Source organism: Lithobates pipiens, unplaced genomic scaffold (genome assembly GCF_037356315.1).
Source record: "Lithobates pipiens isolate NorthernLeopardFrog02 unplaced genomic scaffold, aLitPip1_a1.2 Scaffold_8, whole genome shotgun sequence".
NCBI lineage: Eukaryota > Metazoa > Chordata > Amphibia > Anura > Ranidae > Lithobates > Lithobates pipiens.
The window spans coordinates 552,528,319-552,539,710 of record NW_027507903.1 but is presented as its reverse complement, the minus strand read 5'-3'; positions in this window follow the sequence as shown (position 1 = coordinate 552,539,710).

The following is an 11,392-nucleotide window of genomic DNA, read 5'->3' as shown; positions in this document are numbered from 1 at the left end:
CCCCCAGACAATAAATGAGGCTAAAGGGTTTGAAGGGTATGTGTACACACACTGATTTTATATGTGGTTACTGTGTTCTTTGTTCAGTGTGCTCACTGCATGTTGGCTGCACAATAGGCATGAGCCCTTGGCATATGTTTTGAACACCTGCTCAGTGTCCTTCCTACCCAAAAAACTGACACATTTAGATCTATTTCTGGCATTCAAGACCACATCAGGGTATACAAATGACACACTTCCAATTGCATTTAATAAACACATTCCTCAAAATAGTCAGCTGAGGTCCCTGCGTGCCCAACACAAACACTGCAGACAGAAACTGCAAAGTAATGAGTACATATGCTTAGGGATAAAAACTGAAAACGTACTCATCCAGCTTGGTTCCATACGAATGAAAACTGAAATGATGCCATATTATTATTATAGAGTGCGATTAGCATTTGTGCTGATAAAGGCTCCTATTATAGATGTGATAGGAGAGGAGTAGAGTTTAAAATAAAGTTTGTGTGCCTTTTAGATTCTTGTTTTATAATAATTTACCAATGTCTGAAAACAGCTTTTCTCATTCAGGGCTCTTCCTGAGGTTGCTAGGGGTTCTTTATGCTGTGATTAGCTTAATTTCCAACCTATACTGATCACCAAGGTAAAAGGGCAATATTCCACTAACCAACCTTATACACTCGGCCACTTTGGACCATATAGCGCAAATGCTTAGTGGGCTCCACAGATGTTTGCAATTAATTGCAGCCGCTCATACTGTTCAAATCAATATAGGCCAACAAATGCTATCTTTGTTTGGATAGAAGAGGACATCCTAGCGATTACATGCAATTAGGGACAGATGAGTGGGATTAGGGACTGTCTCCATCCGGTGCTGCTCTTCTGTCTATAATTAGGGTTAAGTGAACCCGAACTGAACTTTTGGCTTTTTGGGTCCCGAACCCGAACATTTGACTGTATGTTCAGGTTCGGGTCCGGTGTTCGGCAACGTAATGGCGCATTTTAAAAAGCCCTGCAGCAGCCAATCAACATTTGTTTAACTGGTGTGCCCTTAGAAGCCATCACAGCCATGCCTACTAATGGCATAGCTGTGATTGGCCAGTGCAGCATGTGACCCAGCCTCTATTTAAGCTAGAGGCACATAGCACAGCACGTCACTCTGCTTTAGACAGTGTAGGGAAAGGTTCCTAGCTGCTGCTGCTGCTGCTGCTGCTGCTGTAAGGGAGAGAAAAACATAGGAGTCCTGATTCTGAAATCTTCTAATTAGTCAGCGATCTACATTGCTTTAGTTGTTTGGGTGCAGTGCACAAGCTTTTTACACTGCACTGAGAGAAAACATAGACAGTGTAGGGCAAGGTTCCTGTTGCTGATTTGAGGGAGAGAGAATTATCTAGGAGTCCAGATTCAGAAATATATTCTAATAACTCAGCGATCTACATAGATTTACCTGGTTGGGTTGCAGTGCACAGTCTTTTTACACTGCCATGAGCCCATTGCCAGAGAAAATATAACTTTTATCTGCAAGCTCATTGCACCAGCACTGCATATGTTGCTGTGAGATACACCTTGTACATACTGTGGGTCAGGGGTCAAGTCCTGGGGAAAAAAGCGTGGGAACTCCCACCCAAGATGCACTCCCCCACCAAAAAAAAACAAAAAACGATACGCTCATATGCCTATATATTTCACAGAAAAACAGAAAACACCCATGCACAGTGCCCATCAGTGCAGCCTGATCAGTGCTGCCTCACCAGTGCAGACAGTGCCCATCAGTGCAGCCTGATCAGTGCTGCCTCACCAGTGCAGACAGTGCCCATCAGTGCAGCCTGATCAATGCCACCTCACCCATGCAGACAGTGCCCATCAGTGCAGCCTGATCAGTGCCCCCTCCCTAGTGCAGACAGTGTCCATCAGCCCAGCCTGATCAGTGTCACCTCACCAGTGCTCATCTGTGCCATCTGATCAGTGCCGCCTCACCAGTGCCCATCATCAGTGCAGCCTGATCAGTGCTGCCTCAACAGTGCCCATCATCAGTGCAGCCTGATCAGTTGATCAGTGCTGCCTCACCCATGCAGATAGTGCCCATTAGTGCAGCCTGATCAGTGCCGCCTCACCCATGCAGACAGTGCTCCTCAGTGCAGTCTGATCAGTGCCCCCTCCCCAGTGCAGACAGGGTCCGTCAGTGCAGCCTGATCAGTGCCACCTCACCAGTGCAGAAAGTGTCCATCAGTGCAGCCTGATCAATGCCCCCTCCCCAGTGCAGACAGTATCCATCAGTGCAGCCTGATCAGTGCCTCCTCACCAGTGTTCATCTATGCCATCTGATCAGTGCCGCCTCACCAGGGTAGACAGTGCCCATCAGTGCCATCTGCTCAGTGCCACCTCACCCATGCAGACAGTGTCCATAAGTGTAGCATAACCAGTGCCCATCTTCAGTGCAGCCTGACCAGTGTCCCTCACCAGTGCCCATCATCAGTGCAGCTTGATCAGTGCCCATGGAATGTGGGGGGTCAGCAGGGGGTGTGTCAGGGTCTGGGTCTGTGTTACAGCTAGGTACTTACTTTCCTTGCATGGCCTCTTCAGAGGGGGTGATAAATCTCAGTCACTTCTTCTCCTCTTTGTCACTCCTCAAGCTAGCGCCCGGTCACAGCCCACAACTGCTCAGGTCACGTGTGACAAAGCCGGCTGCCTCTGAGGCTCCTGGGAGGTGGGAGTTGTAGTCTGCTGCGCTGCTGAATTCCTCCCACCACCAGGAACTTCAGTGAGGCCAGACTACAACTCCCAGAGTGCAGCGCAGCAGCAGCCAGCCAGTCGGTGGCTAGTACTGTATAACACAGTCACACGTCACAGCCTGGGAAAAATAAAGTAACAGACAGTGTCGCAGCCGTAAGGTAGGCAGCCTGGGGGGAGATTTCCACCCTATCCCCCAGTCCGGCCCGCCCCTGGACGCCATCCTTCACTATGTGGCGATGCTGGGCATCGCCGCTTAGTGAAAAATCGGCTCCGATCTTGTGACTCTAGTCCTGCAAAGGGAACAGTGTTCCTGCTGTGAAAAAAGTGCAGGGACGCCGTTCTCATGCATTCCCGCAGGACTCGAGCCCTGCTGTGGGTGTATTCTGCTCTTCCAAAAACACCCATTTAGGGCAAAAAATATATATTTTGCAGTGTTTTCTGCATATGTGGAGGTGTGCATTACACAATTATATAGTTTTCTTCTATTGTGCTATTCAAATAAAAAAATTTAGGGCAAAAACATTTTTTTTGAATAGCATTTTCGCCATTTCTGTAGCTCAGAGATACACGGTTTCCATACTCTGGGTGTATTCTGCTATTGCAAAAACACCCATTTAGTGCCCAAAAAACAACTTTGCAGTGTTTTCTGCATATGTGGAGGTGTGCGTTACACAATTTATATAGTTTTCTTCTATTGTGGTATTCAAAAAAAATAAAAAATTTAGGGCAAAAACTTTTTTTGAATAGCATTTTCTGAATTTCTGTAGCTCTGAGATACACCGTTTACATACTCTGGGTGTATTCTGCTATTGCAAAAACACCCATTTAGGGCAAGATCCTAAATTTTGAAAATATGAGGAGAACGTCAAAGAAGAGATGTGGCTCCGGTCATGGTGCTGCTGGTAGAGCTCCTGTTGCAGGGAGAGGACGTGGTCTATCTGTGCCAGCTACACGCACAAGTGAAACACCTTCCTCAGGTATGAGTAGGCGACAGAGCCTACAGCGGTGTTTGGTCGGGCTTAATGCGGCTGTACGAATGTTGAGGCCAGGACAAGCGGACAACAGGACTGGCCTGTTTCGAGTACACCATCAACATGGCCAGTGCCGATGACGCCGTTCTCAGCGTTACTATCCCAGTTCTATGCCTCCTTGAAAAAACGCTTCGGGCGATGATGGAAGAGGATGTGGCACAGGAGGAGGAGGAGGAAGAGGGATCATTTCCAAGGCTTTCAGGGCAGTCATTCACAAGTGGCTATGAGGGTGGGTTCCTGCACCAACAAACGCCAGTTACACAATTGTCCAGCAGCAAGGACACAGTTCTGGAGGATGACGAGGTGGAGGATGAGATGGAGGAGGAGGAACCAAGTTCACAGCAGGGTGGCACCCAGACCAGTTCATGGCCATCCCTGGTGCATGGCTGGGGGGATACAGAGGACACAGACGATACACCTCCCACAGAGGACAGCTTTTCGTTGCCTCTGGGCAGCCTGGCATACAGGAGCGATTACATGCTGCAGTGTCTCCGCAACGACCGCAGAGTTGCCCACATTCTAACTGGTGCCGATTACTGGGTGGCCACCCTGCTGGATCCCCGCTACAAGGACAACGTACCGTTCTTAATTCTCTCACTGGAGCGTGATCGTAAAATGCGTGAGTACAAGCGCACGCTGGTAGACGCGCTGCTGGTGGCATTCCCACCAGACAGCGGGGGTACAGTGGAAGCACAAGGCGAAGGCAGAGGTTGCCAACACAGCCGGGGCACTGCCAGCACCTCAGAAGGCAGGGTTAGCATGGCTGAAATGTGGAAAAGCTTTGTCAGCACGCCACAAGAACCAGCACCACCAGCTGAGATGGAACGTCTTAGCAGGAGGCAGCATTTCACCAACATGGTGGAGCAGTATGTGTGCACACGCTTACACTTACTGAATGATGGGTCTGCCCCCTTCAACTTCTGGGTCTCCAAATTGGGCACATGGCCTGAGCTTGCCCTTTACGCCTTGGAGGTGCTGGCCTGCCCTGCAGCCAGTGTGTTATCTGAATGTGTATTTAGCACGGCAGGGGGCGTTATCACAGACGAGCACAGCCGCCTGTCCTGAGCCAATGTGGACAAGCTCACGTTCATTAAAATGAACCAGGAATGGATCCCACACGACTTGTCCGTACCATGTGCAGAATAGACATGTATATCGGTGTTCTGACAAAAACTGTCTGGCCATCGGATAGTGTCTGGCCCGAGGACAAGGAGATTCCAAAAATCTCGGAAGATGAACGGCACCTGCCCAGTGAGTGGAGGTTCAAGCCCCACCATCCAAGCGGACATACGGTAGCACATAGTTACAGGGCCCCTCACAGGCTCGCTTCGCTCGCCACGCTTCAGGCACGGCCTCGCTTCGCTCGGCTTGAAACTCAGATGGTGTGGCTTGAACATGGACTCACCACGCAGCGTCGTTCATCTTCGGAGATTTTCGAAATCCCCTTGTCCTATGTACTGAGCAAGCGCAGTACAGGGCGGACACTATCCGACGGGGGACAGAATTCGACACATCACTGGCCTTAACCAGCCATTGTTGTATTTTTGAACCAGTGTTGGCTACCTCGTCCTCCTCCACCGCCGATTCCACCTACACCGCCACATCCACCTCAACCTCCTACTCCATATGGACCTTGTCCTCCTAGGTCAAGATTATAATTTAATTTTTTTATTTTATTTCAAAGTATTTTATTTTCCCACTTGCTTATGCATTCAATTTAATATTTTTTTTACAGAAAGGGCGTATTCTGGGGCATTCCTACCATATGTGTGGCATCGTTCCGTTGAGTTCCTGAGGTTCTTAATCACTTCCTGTACCTCTTCTTCTGAGAAGGGAGCCTCCAGCATATTATTTTTATTTATTAATTTTTTTATGTTATTTTAAGTTATTTCCCTATCCACATTTGTTTGAAGAGCACATGTCAACATTTTGTTGCCATTTGCAGCCCTCTAGCCCTTTCCATTACTTTTTTAGAGCCATTTTAGTCCTCAAAAGTTTGGGTCCCCATTGACTTCAATGGGGTTCGGGTTTGGGGTCAAGTTCGGGCCAAGTTCGGTCCCGAACCCCAAAAAATTTCCGAAGTTTGGCCGAACCGAACATCCAGGTGTCCGCTCAACTCTATCTAGAATCGCACGTGGATGTCTGTGTTCCAAAATGCCTATTTTACATGTAGCACCCTTGTCCTTACAGGTCTGCTAGTAAATTTTGTTGCGCTAGGTGGCTGCTAGTAAATTTAGTTGTGCTAGGTGGTAACTAAGCCTGGCTAATTTGTAGTCTTGATCAAATGGTTTTCTCTTAAACCCAAGATTAACTTTGATTTCTCTCTTTTGTAAATAGGCGGCACTGTTATTTTTGGCATTAAAATGATAGATTACAGTGAATTTAGGTTATGAGTGAATATGCTTTTCTCTGCCAATCAGCAGGAGTTTCTTTGGCTGCTGAGGTAGTGTGTTTATTTGGAGAGTCAGGTGATCAGGGTTCTTTCCACCTGGGCTGCAGCCTGGACAGGTATGTGTGGAGCAACAGCAGAGGTGTCGGCCTGAAGCCTGAGGCCTAGCCACATGTAAAGGGGCTCAGCCCAGAGGGAGCCTGATAGTTTCCTGGAGGCAAGGGAGAAGTTGCCAGAGGGTCAACCACTCTTGTTGCCAGAAACAGGTGTAGAAGGGATAGTTTTGAGTACCAGAGCAGACTGTTCATCAGCCGGGGACTGTGAAGTGTTGGGAAAGCTTCAGGCGAGAACTCATCCAAGGTGCATAGCTCCCAACTGTCCCCGATTTGGAGCAACGTCCCTCTGTCCCTCATTCCTCCTCATTTGTCACTCATTTTGGTCTGATCTATATAGTTGTATAAAAAAATTCACTTTTTATCTATCAAAAAGTGTTTTCCAGTGCTAAACCATTCATCTGATTTCTAAATTGCTGCATCTGTAAATTTCAAAAGCCAATATGAAGGAATAGTAGTGGTAAACTAATCTTGTTTTTTTGTACCATTCCCCTTTAAGGGGGTGTGGCAAGGGGTGTGTCCTATGCCTGCATACTTTTGCTGATAGGTGTCCCTCATTCCTACTTCAAAAAGTTGGGACATATGAAGATGTACTGCGGGAAGACGTGAGTAAAGATTCAAGCGAAGGTACAGTGGGTAGCTGTGAGTAAAGTTGGAGAAGTCCAGCAGGTAGCTGTGAGATAAGCTTGAGGATCTACAGTGGCATACAGTGAGTTGAGCTTGAAGATCTACAGTGAGTGAAGTTGTTGCTATAAGAGACAGCAGTTGTTACAAGATACAGATCGCTGCTTTCAGCTTAAAGGCCCCTTTTCTGTATTGCTGTCTGCCTAGTTTTATTTTCGTCCAAGGAGTCTGACAATTTGCTATTGCATTTCCCTAGGGGTGTCCTATGCCCTACCAGTCTTTCCCCCTCTTCCTGTTAAGATAAATAAAACTCTCTTTGTTCATTTTAAAAGTGACTGGTGCCCATCTTTCCATCTTGCCCTACACCCACCATGCCTAGTAACCTGCACCCTGAGGAGGAATGTCAGCCCTTCCGGCCTCTGGGGGTCCCCACCAGGCCCTTGGAGGTCGGGGAGACCGCTACAGACAATACAGGTGTGAAGCCAACAACAGCCCTTATGCCCATTACCTGGTCAGGAAGTTAAAAGAAATCTTTCCAGATAGCAATAAAAACTTGAGCTAACCGCCTAAGCCAAACAAAAAAGCTAATTGGCATTTATAAATCAATAAGATGCAATGGATTTGAAAGTGTCCAGTGCCTGATTATTTGCTGCTGTAGTTTTTAAACACAACTACTGTCAAGATTTATCCACACATCAAGAAACATTCATACACATTTAGATGTTTGCACTATACAATAGAAAACACTAGGCTTCAAAGACCAGTGTAAACTAATGAGATTTAACCATCAACATTCACCACCCTGCACCAAGTAAAACTAAGAATTGTAAATGCTTTCCTATAGAGATCTGCACTACTCCATATTTATGTTCAGAGCACTGTATTCAGGATACACTGAAGACTCACTCAATTTGCTCATTTGCATTTAAAAAGTATAGTTTTTATTCACCAGAATTGTTGTGGCTGAATGTTTGACTGATACAGACTGGTGAAATGGTCCTAGGTTTGCCAATCTTAAAAAAAGCCCCTTGATACTTGTACTGTCCATCGGATGTACTGTCCCCTCAAGATAGAGGAATTACCCACCTAAAGCTTATTGCCACTTTTTTGTTTAAATTAATTTTCTGCTTGGAAATTGCATTACTCATAAGATAGGAATTTATTAAAGTGCTTGTAAACCCAAGGGAAATATGAGTTTAAACAGATAAAAGTTGATTTTTTGTATCTCTTTTCCCTTTGTGTGATATGCTCCTAGTTAGTTTGTTTCTTGAAATGATTTAACAGAGAAGGGAGCGGGAGGGAGAAGAGAAAAGGGAAAAATAACCAATAAAGGAGAAGAAAGGAAGAGGAAGACTCTGGAGCAGATAAAATGTTTTCTTAAAGCCTCCTAGGTCGTGAAGGCCTAGATAAGTTATGTTTCTTTCTCTCTTAAATGTCAAAACGTTTAATGTACAGTTCATCTGTTAAAACTAATAAAAATGATTGGAAATGAAAGTGCTTGTAAACTCTCCCCCACAACTTTGTCCCATGTGAATCAGCATAAAAAAACATAATGAACACTGCTTGTAGATATCTCCTTACTTGTATAGGATTGTTGTAATCCCTTTTGTTCTTTAGAATGTCATCACTGAGCATGCCCATATCTCCCCTGATTTACGGCACACTTTGTGTGCTTGTCTATCTATTATCAGGTTTTCTTACAGCACAACACAGAAATCCCACAAGACTGCATAATTACTCAGAGCTTCCTCCTACACCCTATGTGACATCACATGGAGTGGAAAAAAAAGGCATTGGACAGTATAACTGCAGTCTTATCAGCTGAAGCTGATAATACTGACATAGGCAAACACTAGATAATCGGCACAAGTAAATACTATGAAATAAAACAAGTCAGCTATGAGCAGGGTTGCCATAGAAATTGAAAAGGAGGCTTGGTTAACAGTAGAGGAAATGCTCAACGTAAGGGCAGAAATACACTCTACTGTGGACTCAGAAAACAATACTTAAGATGGTGCTGCCTTACCCCTGGAAACAAGTTTTTTAAAGTTTCTTTAAACAGTAAATAATTTGCGATTTGGGATGGATTACAGTGGCTATAGTTTGATAATTACTTATTATAATGGACTAAATGAGAAGAAGCATCAGAGTGGGAGAGCTTACTTCATCTTTAAAAGATACTGTACAGCGCTATAGGTTAAACTGAATTTCAGGCAGCTATAAAATACACAAATAAATGCAGCACTGTAGTCATTAATGAACCCAGCCTATCTGCCCTGTGATATAAATAAGGGGGAAGGCTGGATTCCAGAGTGTCAGCTTTCTCAGGAAGATGCTATGATTGTTGTGGAGCACCAAAAGGGAGGACTGTTGTGCACTGCAGTCCATCAAAAGGCACCAGGAGTCCAGAGAACCACCAAGTCTTCGGGGGTGGCACTAATTTACTATCACCTTGCGGAGCATCCTAGTTGAGTTTGTAAGGGAATGTTGCATTGAATTGTTCATGTTGAACTGCACTGCAAAACGTTCAAATAAAGTTGCATCAACCAAGTCTGGTTTGAAGTCATTTCAAAGGGGTGCATGAAGGTTCCCGGTATAAGAACGAACTAGGGTCAGTTAAACAAATGAGGGGTATGAAGCAAAGCCACTACAGAAGGTATATGGAGGAACTGTTGGTAATCAGAAATGGTGCAAGATACATTGCAGCCAGTCATGAAGCGTGGTACCTGGTGTAGATGACCGGTCCTCTGGTAGTGAGTGGGTCAGTGACGTGGCTCCCTCCCCAGTGGTAGGTTTCACATAGCCTGGCTGCATGATACGGGATAGGAGGAGTTAAATTAGTGCACACATGAGGTCCACACAAAGTGCACAGCGGGATCCCATTCTGTCTTAAATATATGTGTGTGACTAAAGAAACCTTGGTAAAGTGGCCTGGCTTGGAGGGCATTTCTTTTATTTAATGTGTCAAAAGGAGAATTGTCTATGGCTGTCATCTAGGTGGAAGTCTCGTTCATTGAATCATTGGAGAAGTTTACTAAAGAAGTGGGTCACTTAAGATATTCTTTATTATCACACATGAAAAATAAACAACCATCAGATCCTATTTTATTTAAGTAAGTACATGCTCAAGCAGACATGTCCCACTTGCCAGGTTCACCATCAAGTCAGCACCTCGGAGAGGGTCAGTGCGTTGCACATTCACCATCAGGATTTCATGCACAAGTTTAGCTGCTCTGTAGTATTGCACATTTGTGCTGTAATAGCTGAGTAACACCAGAGTCAATGGGCTTTAGGCTTGTCTTGGTGACATCAGTTTTACATCAGTTTGGGGAGCTTCAAAGATCATTCAGAAATGATAGAGGCATTTGTTTTCTTTCTTACCTGCTTCATGTGGGTTTTGTATTTCCCTTAACTTGGATGGGAATGCAAAACCTAATTTAAGAGAACAAAAACCCATCGACACAGGCCCTGTCAGCTATGAGTCACCCTACCCTAGTAAAAAAAAAAAAAAAATAGGGATTACTTACTAAACCCCTCACACCCAGATTGGTTGCTGTAGGCAGCAAATACATTTTCCTATAGCAGGGGGTCTTCAAACTTTCTAAGCAAAGGGCCAGTTTACTGTCCTTAAGGCTTGGGGGGGAGGGGGGGGGGGGGCGAACTGTGGTTAGTGGAAGTAGAAAATGCTCTGGGATCAGTGGCCATGAACAAATGACTGGGAGGCCCGAATGGTTGTATCAGTGGGAAGAATAGCGCCATTGATTGTGCCAGTGGGTGGTAGGATTGGTGTCAGTTAATAGAATAGTGCCCCAAAGGCCAGATAAAGATAAGCAAAGGGCCATATCCAGCCCCTGAGTTACAGTTTGGAGACCTATGGGGCACTTTTCTTGGCCTTGATACCAACAATGCGGCACTGTTCCTCCCTCTAATATCAATCATGGGGCATTATTTACGCCAATTGACGTCAGGGAATTTTCTACCCACACTGGCCAGTGTCTGGCCCTCTCAAAGTCAGAAGGAGAGTACACAAAGTTTGGAGACCCCTGTCCTATAGCATACTTTTTAAACTGCAACCAGACGTGCCACGTCGGCATACCAGATTCAACAAGACCAATTCAGAGACATCAGAATGACCAGAATCCCTTTGGCCTGGTCATTGCCATGTTCTTCTTAGTGTTTTATGCCAACACCGGAGATCTCATGACTATTATGGGAATGGCTCTAGCAATCAAAATGCCTGACAATTTTGTTTGACAAGTACAGTTTAAAGGGCTAGTTCACTTTTAAAATAGAATTTGCAGCACACTCAAGGTGCCCCAAAATTTTAGAAAAATTTAACTTCCTTTAAGTTACATACCTGCAGGCCAACTGCACCTTCCATAATGCCTGGCCAAAAATTTGCATTCTCATTGATCAAAGCCATCCATAAGCTGGGATGGTATGTTGAACTCAGTGCAGCTGTGACAGTGGAGGGACAGCACAGATGTGCAGATTTGTGGATG